Source organism: Chamaea fasciata, unplaced genomic scaffold (genome assembly GCF_029207755.1).
Source record: "Chamaea fasciata isolate MVZ Bird 193981 ecotype frontalis unplaced genomic scaffold, bChaFas1.0.hap1 SCAF_1, whole genome shotgun sequence".
Taxonomy (NCBI): domain Eukaryota; kingdom Metazoa; phylum Chordata; class Aves; order Passeriformes; family Sylviidae; genus Chamaea; species Chamaea fasciata.
Window position 1 is genome coordinate 98,006,483 of NW_027094086.1, and position 9,865 is coordinate 98,016,347.

General features: G+C 37.5%; 1 long non-coding RNA gene across 2 annotated transcripts; it reads left to right on the plus strand.

Moving 5' to 3' along the window:
* Nucleotides 1-3,726: 3,726 nt before the first annotated feature.
* Nucleotides 3,727-7,865, plus strand: LOC136301492 (uncharacterized). 2 transcript variants are annotated; one of them, XR_010723931.1, is made up of 4 exons: nt 3,727-3,855; nt 4,187-4,246; nt 6,240-6,294; nt 6,725-7,865. It is a non-coding gene; the product is annotated as an uncharacterized lncRNA (long non-coding RNA). The 2 variants fall into 2 exon arrangements; XR_010723983.1 differs by lacking the exon at nt 6,240-6,294.
* The last annotated feature ends 2,000 nt before the right edge of the window (nt 7,866-9,865 follow it).

Here is a 9,865-nt window from a genome sequence, read left to right on the forward strand (position 1 = left end):
TTAATGACTGGGGACACTTAGAGCTGCTTTGGCTGTCTCAGCAGTACATGACTGGTGCATCAGGGTAATGTCTAATAACTAATCTTTGACACCGGAATTAAGTCATTTTGCAAGAAAGCAGGTCATTAGAAGCTGAATTGAAATATAAGTAATACAATCTCTGTGGAGGATTGTAAATTAATTGGTTTTTAACAATAACACTTCTGTATTTTATTAAAGCAGTGTAAGAATTCAGAGAAGAAAAGAATGTAGCAGATAAACAGGCAGGTGTTGATGATGCAAATGAAATAGATGACAGATGGTTAGTAGCGCAATCACTCACTGTGTGTGTATAATGGATAGAGGCAATCAAATTCCTTTGTGAATTGGTGACTTTCTTTACATCAAGAACTGTAACTGTGCCATGCTTATACAGCTTCTCCTTAAAAATTACCTCCACTCCTTGTCATTATCCTGTGGTGCAGGACACTCATATTTGTATACTGTCATACACACACACACACACATCCCCCCAGAAAAAAAAAAAAAAAAGGCACCAGGCATGTAAATAAAACCTCCTCCTGGGAAATCAGCTACCTTTACATATCAGTAATAGGATACTAAAGAAGTGTCTGCCATCAAAGTGCAGCTGTGCAGCTCACCCCCCAGAAGAGCCGAGGTGACCCCTGGTGTAAAGCTTTTCTCCAGCCCTGTGGATGAACTGCTGGGCTGAAAATGACACCACGATATGGTTGCTGCCCCTCAAATGCTGGGTCATGGTACTGTCTTGGAGGGAAGGGCAAAGTTAATGCTTTAACAGAATGACACGACTTCTTGCTTGCTAATGGGTGCTATACTTAGCTCATTACACAAGAGGTATATTAATTTTTGAGGGAGATTTATTTCATGCACCTCCCCCCCCCGAGCTGTTCTTGGTGATTTGACACAGATTACAAGAAAATTACCAGGCTCTAAATGCAGATATAGCACATCATTTTATATCTGTCATGCAGGTATGTATACAAACACACACAGAGAAAAAGCCGAGAATATTTGAGCCAGGATTTACTTTACAGAAAGCTCCCTCTGTTCTGAGCTGAGAAAATGAGCAAAAATAATTGATCAAGGGCTTTAGACATCATACCAGCAGCCAATCTATTAGCAGAGTGGCTTCCAGGATGGGTACAGAATGGACTGCTGATGCAGTAAACGGGAAATAATATCAAAACACATCACATTCTCAGCACTCTGCATTTCCTCAAAACAAAGACATGCATTTTCCACAGAAGTACTCTACTGACACCAATGTTGGAATAATGCCTGCGAGATATTTCTAGGATTGCTGGTGAAGCCAGGTTGACATTACTTCTGTCCTTGCTCTTTACAATTACAAGCATAACTTCACTGCAACAGAGGAGTGGTGTTGTCAAGGTGTCTTCAGGACAACATAAAAGTCTGATGGTTTTCATGGTCTAGCACCATATTTCTGTAAGAATATGTTCTGCTGAAGCATCTGCTTTGCACACCCCTTCCTCACTCTCAAGAAACAGAAGTCATGCCTGCAGGGGGAAGAAGGGTGGCAGGGTCCTCTGCAACATCCCTCTGTCATAGCTAATTCTACTAAACTGCCAAAACCTCTCCTAAACTCTATAACTGTTCAGCAGAAGGCTTTGTTTGCTCTAAGGCTAGAGCAATTTTAGGGTCACAGTGTAAGTTGCTTGTACCCTTCTCTGTCACCAGAAGTTGGAGCCTGGATAAATGCAGATCACTCACTGTGCTTATGGAGATAAGCATGGTGCAGAATAAATATAGTGCTTGAAGCTAAATGTCAAGAATTCTAGCAAGCTTCTGTGGGAGACAACAGATATACACAGATGCTAAAGAAAAGTTACTACATTTTATATTACAAAATCAAAAACTTCTCTCTATTAGATGACAGAGCACGTTATTTAATACTTTTTGTAATGTATCAAGAACAGAGTTCTTGACACTGTTTTGGAGCAAAATGCTTTTTCCCCCAAAAGTTACATCTACTTCAATAGAAAAGAAATTGTACCAGGTTGCTGCATCATTAGAACAGGGGAGATAATGCATAACCCAGAGATTACCATATGAAATAAAAGACTGGAACTATATTCAACACCCTTTGATGTTTCAGTTTATTCATGCTGTATTTCTGTGCTGTGGTTTTTATTATTACACCATTATTATTTTGGCTTATTCATGTCCATACTCATGACTGACACCTGCAAACAATTTAATACAGTTATTACAGAATTTTAATATTTTTCTCATGGCAAAACTGCATATTATTTATTTTGGGGACAAAAATAGACAAAACACAGAATCTTTAAATTGTTACAGAAATTATGCATAAATACTAAACATATAATAAGTGTGCTAAACTTCAATATAATAAGTGTGCGAAAAGAGAATTAATCTCACTGAATAATAATAAAAAAATCCATTTAAAAATATTTTGTCACTGCCTTTAAATAATAGCTGCTTAGGCACCAAATCTTTGTTGTTGCTATTTTTGCTTCCGTTGTCTGCCCTGCAGAGACAAAACAGCAAAGAATGAGCTTGGTTATTTCCTTTTAGAAGCAGTGTTGACAATGAACTGCAAAACACATGGGCCAGTGTGTTAACCCTAACTATGTGTGTTACATCTAACCTTGAATGAAAAGTTGTGGCAGGGGAAAATATGGACTGTTACATTTTCACCACCAGTGGTGATTAACAACTAAAGAAGAAGGTATTTGGACTCTTGAGTGGTAGGCTTAGTTTATAAGATAATTTGTGTAAGGAAGATTTTTAGCATAATTCTGTACGTAGACCATACAGAAACTAGCAAGGAACAAAACTGAATGTGGGAAATGTGGACAGTATTTTTATGATCACATTTCTGAGCTGAAAGATATTTTCAAATGAATGAGATCCCATATAGAAGTATTTAACTGTCAATTGTTCACAGGCATATATGAAGACAAGTACCAGAATAGATAGAAACTGTGTATGGCCATGGCTTTCTAAATGGCTGTTAAAAAACAGTTTTAAAATCAGAGCCCTATGACAAGACTAGGTCCTGAGTACACTCCAAGCTAGGACCCCAGCTCCAGCCTATCAAGCATTTGACTACTGCCTATGTTGAAATAGCATTTTGTCAACACTGTTTTGACAAACTGCTGTGTGGTCATTTTGTACAGATAAGAGATCTTAGAATCAGTTCCCACTAGGGTATGAGTCCTTTCCTCTGGGGACTGGAATTATTATGTGTCCATATGGTCAGAAGCTCCTTTGGGAGGCCACACAGTTAGCTCTGTGTCATCTGGGGTTCACATTTCTACCCTGGTACCTAAACTCACTGAAATTTGTGAAAAATTACCCACATAAAATGAATGAGCATTTGAATATTCATTGATTTTAGCTGTTTCCTGCCATCTTGGGTCATTTTGACAGAATTAAAAATTTCCCGAAGCCGACAACATACTGCTGGAGACCTCAATCCTGCATTCCATATGTATATCAGCAACCATACTACAACTCAACTATATGTATACATATGTATATCAGCAACTATACTCTCTCAACTATATTCCCATATTTCTTTCAGATCATTACAGAAAACTTGCATTGACTAATGCGATATATCTCACTCACCACAAGACAGGTGTGTTACTGAAGGGAGGAACTAAATTAAATTAGGATAGACTTCAGGTGAGTAACTGCTTTCTAGCCCTGCATGTGTTGTTATAAGTGGGTCTTTGGAAAAATAACAGAAATGCCAGATTAAATTTTGCTTTTTGGAATGCAAGTCTCTTCTGGAATTACTGGTGTTAGAAAGATGAAATAATAAAGAAGGCTAACAAGGAAAAGGTACACCCTTTCTTAGCTTTTCAAAATTCCTTCTTGTCAAAGAGGATCTAAAGAAGTAGTCTGGTCATCACTTCTTTGTTCATCAAAAACCCTATTGTGTGGGGAGCCTGGAAAAAGATCAAACTCAGAAGATGCAATAAGAAAGATACCTTAATTTTGCTGATTTGGGGGTTCCGAATATCAAAAGACTCCCCACAAATTACACGGGTCTTTTCTCTGAGCTGTTTTTGAAGGTGCAAGAGTTCACTAAAGTAAAAATAATGGTCTGCATTCAAAGACTTGAATGTGTCCCTGTTCCAGTAAAAAATTAACTTCTATGTACACTATGCAGCGGTTGTGAAGATGAATAGCTCTGCATCACTCTTCTGGTCTGTGCTCTCTTAAATGACAAGTAAGTAAACAAATTTTCACCTTCACTCCTGCCAGGCCCTCATGACTGGTTCTTGCACTGAAGCATTACTATCAAATTAGTCTCACAGGTGGTAGGCAGAAGCTTGGGTTTTGGTAAGGTTTCTTCTGGGTTTTTTTGTGGGGTTTTGGTTTTTTGATGGTTTTGGTTTGGGGGTTTGGGGTTTTTGTTTGGTTGTTGTTGTTGCTGCTGTTGTTGTTGGTTTTGCTTATTTGTTGATTGTTATTTTCAGATGGGAAAAGCAAAAAAAAAAAAAAAAAGCCTCAAAGGCTTCAGAGGATTTTTGGTGCTGTGCGCTGGAAGAGTGATAGAGCAAGGGCTGAACATCAGGAGACAATATGAGACACAATGAGCGGTTGATAACATGAGCAGTTATTCTGTAACCTGATACAGGCAAATGGAGGAAACTGGGCAGATAGAGCCTTTAAAGAAGGCTGTTGGGATCTCCTAAAACTGTTCTATCATATTTTTAGAAAGAATTTTAAAGTTTCTAAGTAGGATTTACTTTTTAAAGCTGTAAATGAGAAGTAAATGGCTTTTCTTTTTTATGTCTTTTTAACTCAGAAAGCAGATAATTTCTGCTACATTAACCTAATTTTGTGGCTGATATATTACATCTGTTTGACAATGAACTTGCCACATTTATTTTGAAATGGAATTTTGAAATAGGCATCTAAAATTCAAAAGCTATTTGGTAAGGATCGAACATTGGCTATTTTGCTAGATTCTAAAGACCCTTAAAATTGCTGAGGGACTTCAGATAGAGAGTGGTATTTACTGCAGGTCACAGAGGATTTCACTGCATGAGGACAGGAAGGAACAGCTTTCACAACTTTAGAGGAAAGCAAATAACCAAGAAAGGGAAGTGTTACAGTAAAGACTCCTTCCTTCCTGTGGAAAAGCAAAAAAAGCCCCCTACCCTTGGACAGGTGAGAGGCTTTAAGGAGAAAAGGTTAAGATATGGAAAAATGGACAAAATATTTGTTACGAACTGGATGTAAACCCTTTCCAGAAAAAAAAAAAAAAAAGCCAAAGTAGTCAGCTGAAAGACTATATCTGCTTCCCAGCAACCATGTCACACCAAAGGTGAAGTTAGAGCTACACAAGGCATAGAAGAAGTTCATTTGTCCCTGAAAAAATCCATAACCTAAAATTACAGTCCACGGCACAATCCAGTGAAATGACGTGCATATGTGATCCATGACATCCATAATGCAGTCACTCAAATATGACATGGAAGGATTTTGAGTTGCTTTCACAAGATCTTGACTGCTGAAAAGAGGGCAGTTGAAAGGCCTTTTCAGCCTAGGTACTGCAATAGGGAACTGCACAGGAGATGAGATGGAGAAGATGCTGTGGAAAATACCCGGACTGCAGCTGGGCAAGAGACACACAAAAAGCGCAAGCAAAAAAGCAAACATCTGCACTGAAGCACAGTGATAAGCATTTCAGCCTCTGCGCTTATTAATAATGAATAATGGGAAGTTGCACTATACTTGCACTGTTCAGAAATTTCTTAAATCTAAGAAGCTCCTTACAGGCTGTATCAGAATGGCAGCCAGCCAGCACAAGGAAATGTGAGCATCTGTGTTGATGCCAAGATGATTTTTTGCCTTTTTTTTTATATAGCTTTTGTATAATTTTTATGTATCCTCAGTATTCTTAGTATGCATACTTGTAATTCCTAAAGTCTGATAACTTAGCAAAGTCCTAGTATTTTGTTAGGCCAGGAGACCAAAAATCCTAAGAGCCTCATAGTAGGAGGCTGGAAAACCCTTCACTATCTTGAGAAACCAAGGCCCTCTCTAGAACATATCCTGTAAACTGGAGATTTGGCCCATCCAGGGAGGAATTCCTTGGATGGGAGGATATCATGCCATTCATTCAGGCCTCCCATTGGGGCATTTTTGTTAGATATGCTAATTTGTAAGGTCTATAAATTATATACACAATTTATCATTTGTGTACATTGCAGAGTATCCCACCTTGGCGAAACAGTGCACCATAAGGATCCTTATTAAAATAGCGAGGTAAAACTCCTTTTTCCCTTAACTGCATCTGGCTCTCAATTTTTTTTAAGACCAGGAAAAGGCATCAGTGTAACACAGGCACTATGTTCAGCACTGTCGTGGCAGAGACTCATAAGTCACGGTTCCCTACAACCATCTTCTTGTCAAACTTAAAAATTACTCTCACTTAACAATATGAACATTACGCACATCAGCAGTTGTTTATAAACAACCTATTGATTCAAACAGAAACAACCAGTTGCAGTGGCACTAGACCTTCACATCCACATGTGACTTTCAGGTGGCAGCAACAAGGGGTACTTAATCTACCTCCCTGCCCAGAGGATCACCTCTCACAGGAATCTCTGCTTTAGTTTTAGGGTCTCAATATAAACTGATATAGTGCCCTCATTGTTCTGGCATTTTGATGAAATTCCATGTCTTTCCACAGGAGACCCACAGTTGCTGAGATTGGAAGCTTCATGCAACTGAAGACCAGCCTCATGTTATATCTGTAATGTGCAGCTACAGCCTCCTGGTGTAGACACACACAATATCACTCATTGGAGAACTGACAATACCTATGCGGTCTAATCATACCAAGTACCCTGCTTTCTGATCTTTATCCTTTCTGACACCTATATCAATGTCTGACTGTGCAGATACTGTGCTCTGCAGACATCAGTTGAAGGAAATGTCAGCAGGTGATGATTCACGCCTCATTGGTGCTGCTCTATAATTTAACAACAGTATATACAAATTAGATCTACCTCCACTGTCTTTTTCTTGAGAGAGCTGATATTATTTTTATGTTGTTTTCCAGCAACTTCCTTGCTCATGACTGAGAGTAGCAGTTACTAGCAAAAATCTTTTCTTGAAATGAAAAAATAGGTTACACTTGTGATAGTTCATTTGTGGAAGTTAACATACCAGCTATAAAATGCATAAGGAATGTATAAGGAATTCATTCATTAAATAGGAATCAATATCTGCTGTGAAATCTTCTAGTAAAAAGAAAAGCAATAGAAGAACATCAGCTTAGGAGAAACACCCTTTTCCTCTTCTAATTTAGAGAAAGGTATGACTGTTTTGTTCATGCAGAGGCACACCTATTTTGGTTTTTTTTCATCACTAGATTCAGTAAATTTCCTGAAAGATAATCTTTTTATGGCCTCATCAACAACTTCTAACATTTACTTTTTTGTAAGGTCAGTACAAAAGAACTCTGTTATATCATTTACATTTTTCAATTTTAAGTGACCTTCATTGTACTATTTCAGAAAGGTAAGAGTCCCCTCCACAGTACCTTTAAAGCAAAGCTCCTTTTCCTACTAGAAAATTTTTGAAAATAGGAATAGGAACAGGGAACATGCTATTATGCCCAGTATGTTGTAATAGTGTTATTCAGGTTTGCTGGGTCTCTTCCCAGTGCTGGTCAACTGCAACCCTTGTGGCAACCAGGATGAGAGTTTTATAAAAAAGTTCTTAAATAGTTTCTCTTGGGACTCTGCATCATCACAGTTTTTTTCAGCTACTGATCATGATAGATCCACAGCCACTGTATATCTCCCAGATTTGAATCTCATTCACAGTTATAGCTGAGGGGAAAAAATATCTTGTACTATTACAGGAAGATGGGGAGAAAAGAGAAAAACAAAATGCCAAATGGGAGATTTTTTTACAGTCAGTTTCAGTAAAAGCTGATCCCTCATAAATAACAAGATGAAATTTTTTTGCACCTTGTTACCTCTTGAGATCAACTCTTATTGATACCAACCTCAGTTTTCACATTCACCCAGCAAGACCTAAACCTCTTCTGTTTCAGCAGTCTGGTAAGTCCATCTTTCCAGCCCTGACAACAAGCTAAAGATCTCCCTTTCATTGTTATAGAGGAACAGTAACTATAGTCTGAGAAGTGACAGTGAGGAATTCAGCCCCTGGCAATATTTTAATAAGGAAAAAATTCTTCTGTTAACTGCTTCAGCAACTGAAGCCCTTGACTTACAACTACTCACTGAACCTGATTTAAATACATTATTCAAGGTTGTTGGATCAGGTGGCTAAGAAAGACTCTTAATTCCTCCATCACACAGTGTGTGTATTAAGTCACCATATTTGTAATTATTTATACAACAGTTCATGTAAATCTGAAAAAAATTAATAAACCTAGCCTTTTAGGACTACTCTCCAGACAGAAGACAGCATTTTTTAATTAAAAAAAAAAAAAAAACCAAACCAAAAACACAAAACAAAACAAAAAAAAAACCAAAAAAAACGCCCCACCAAAATAAACAAAACAAAACAAACAACAACAAAAACCCAAATAAACAAAACAAACAAAAACCACCAAAGAAACAAACAAAGAAACACCAAAGCTAAATATATCTTATTCCTAAGGACTAAGAAAACCACTGTCTTTCGAAATGCTGCTCTGTCTCTCTTTCAGCTATTACCAGAGCAGATTTTGAATTATTATCCCCTATGAGTGAATTGCCTGCTAGGGCATATAACATCAAAACACATTTTATTTATAAATGAAATGGGTTTTTTTTCAGCCTGCTGTCTTAAAGTAATCCCCATGCTCTGCTGTCTTATGAAATACCAAACTTTATTGTGTTGGTGATGTTTTATACATACTGACATTCCTGCTTTTTAAATACAGATATTGTCAATTGTGTTATCCATGACCACATTATAATCTCTATTTACACCAATTTAATTAGTACTGCTGCTCGGCACCATCAGTACTAATAAAAAAAACTAAAGCACTGAGAATACAACAAATGTTTTCTCAGCTGAAGGTCACAATCTCCATTGACCTGCTCCCCACTTTCTATCTCTGAATTTAGGGCAGCATGAATGGAAAAGTGTAAGATGAGACTCAATTTACAGCTGATTTCGTACTAGGCCACTTCTCAAAGTCCTGCCCTACTTTAATCACAGGAAGCACTGTGAGCAAAGGATTTATGTGTAACTCTGTTGCAAGCAAGGGTCTACCCTGGTTAAACCCAAATCCCATTGCAGTCAGACCAGGTACACCCTGAAAGTATGTGCCAAGACCTTACTCTCTATAGCACATGCATAATTATTAACCAACGACAGTATCCGCTAAAACTTTTTGAGTAGAAGACCCCTAGGATTTAATAGGTAATAAAAGTTCTTTCATAGAAAAAAACTTAAATCAGAGAAATAAGTTTCCTCACTATATTTTGTGTGATATTTCAAGAAAACTACAGAAATGGTACAATTTTAATTAAATATTAAGAGGTTCTGAAGGAGCAGTTTCTAGGGGGGCCATTTAAATTCTAAACTATCCCACTGGGTTTCATCTCTTCTGAATTCCATGGGGAAAAAGAGATGAATTAACATTTAACAATAATAAAAATCTGATAACAGGAGGGGAAAACATCTTGCAAGCACTGCAATAACCCCCTTCCCCACCCCCCCCCCAAAAAAAAAAAAAAAAAAAAAAAAAAAAAAAAAAAAAAAAGAAGGATTATTTAAACAAAAAATTAGGGACAAATCATATTTGAATATTATATCTTAAGGCACAGAGCCAAATGCAGATGCATCTAGCCATGTTTTGAACCAA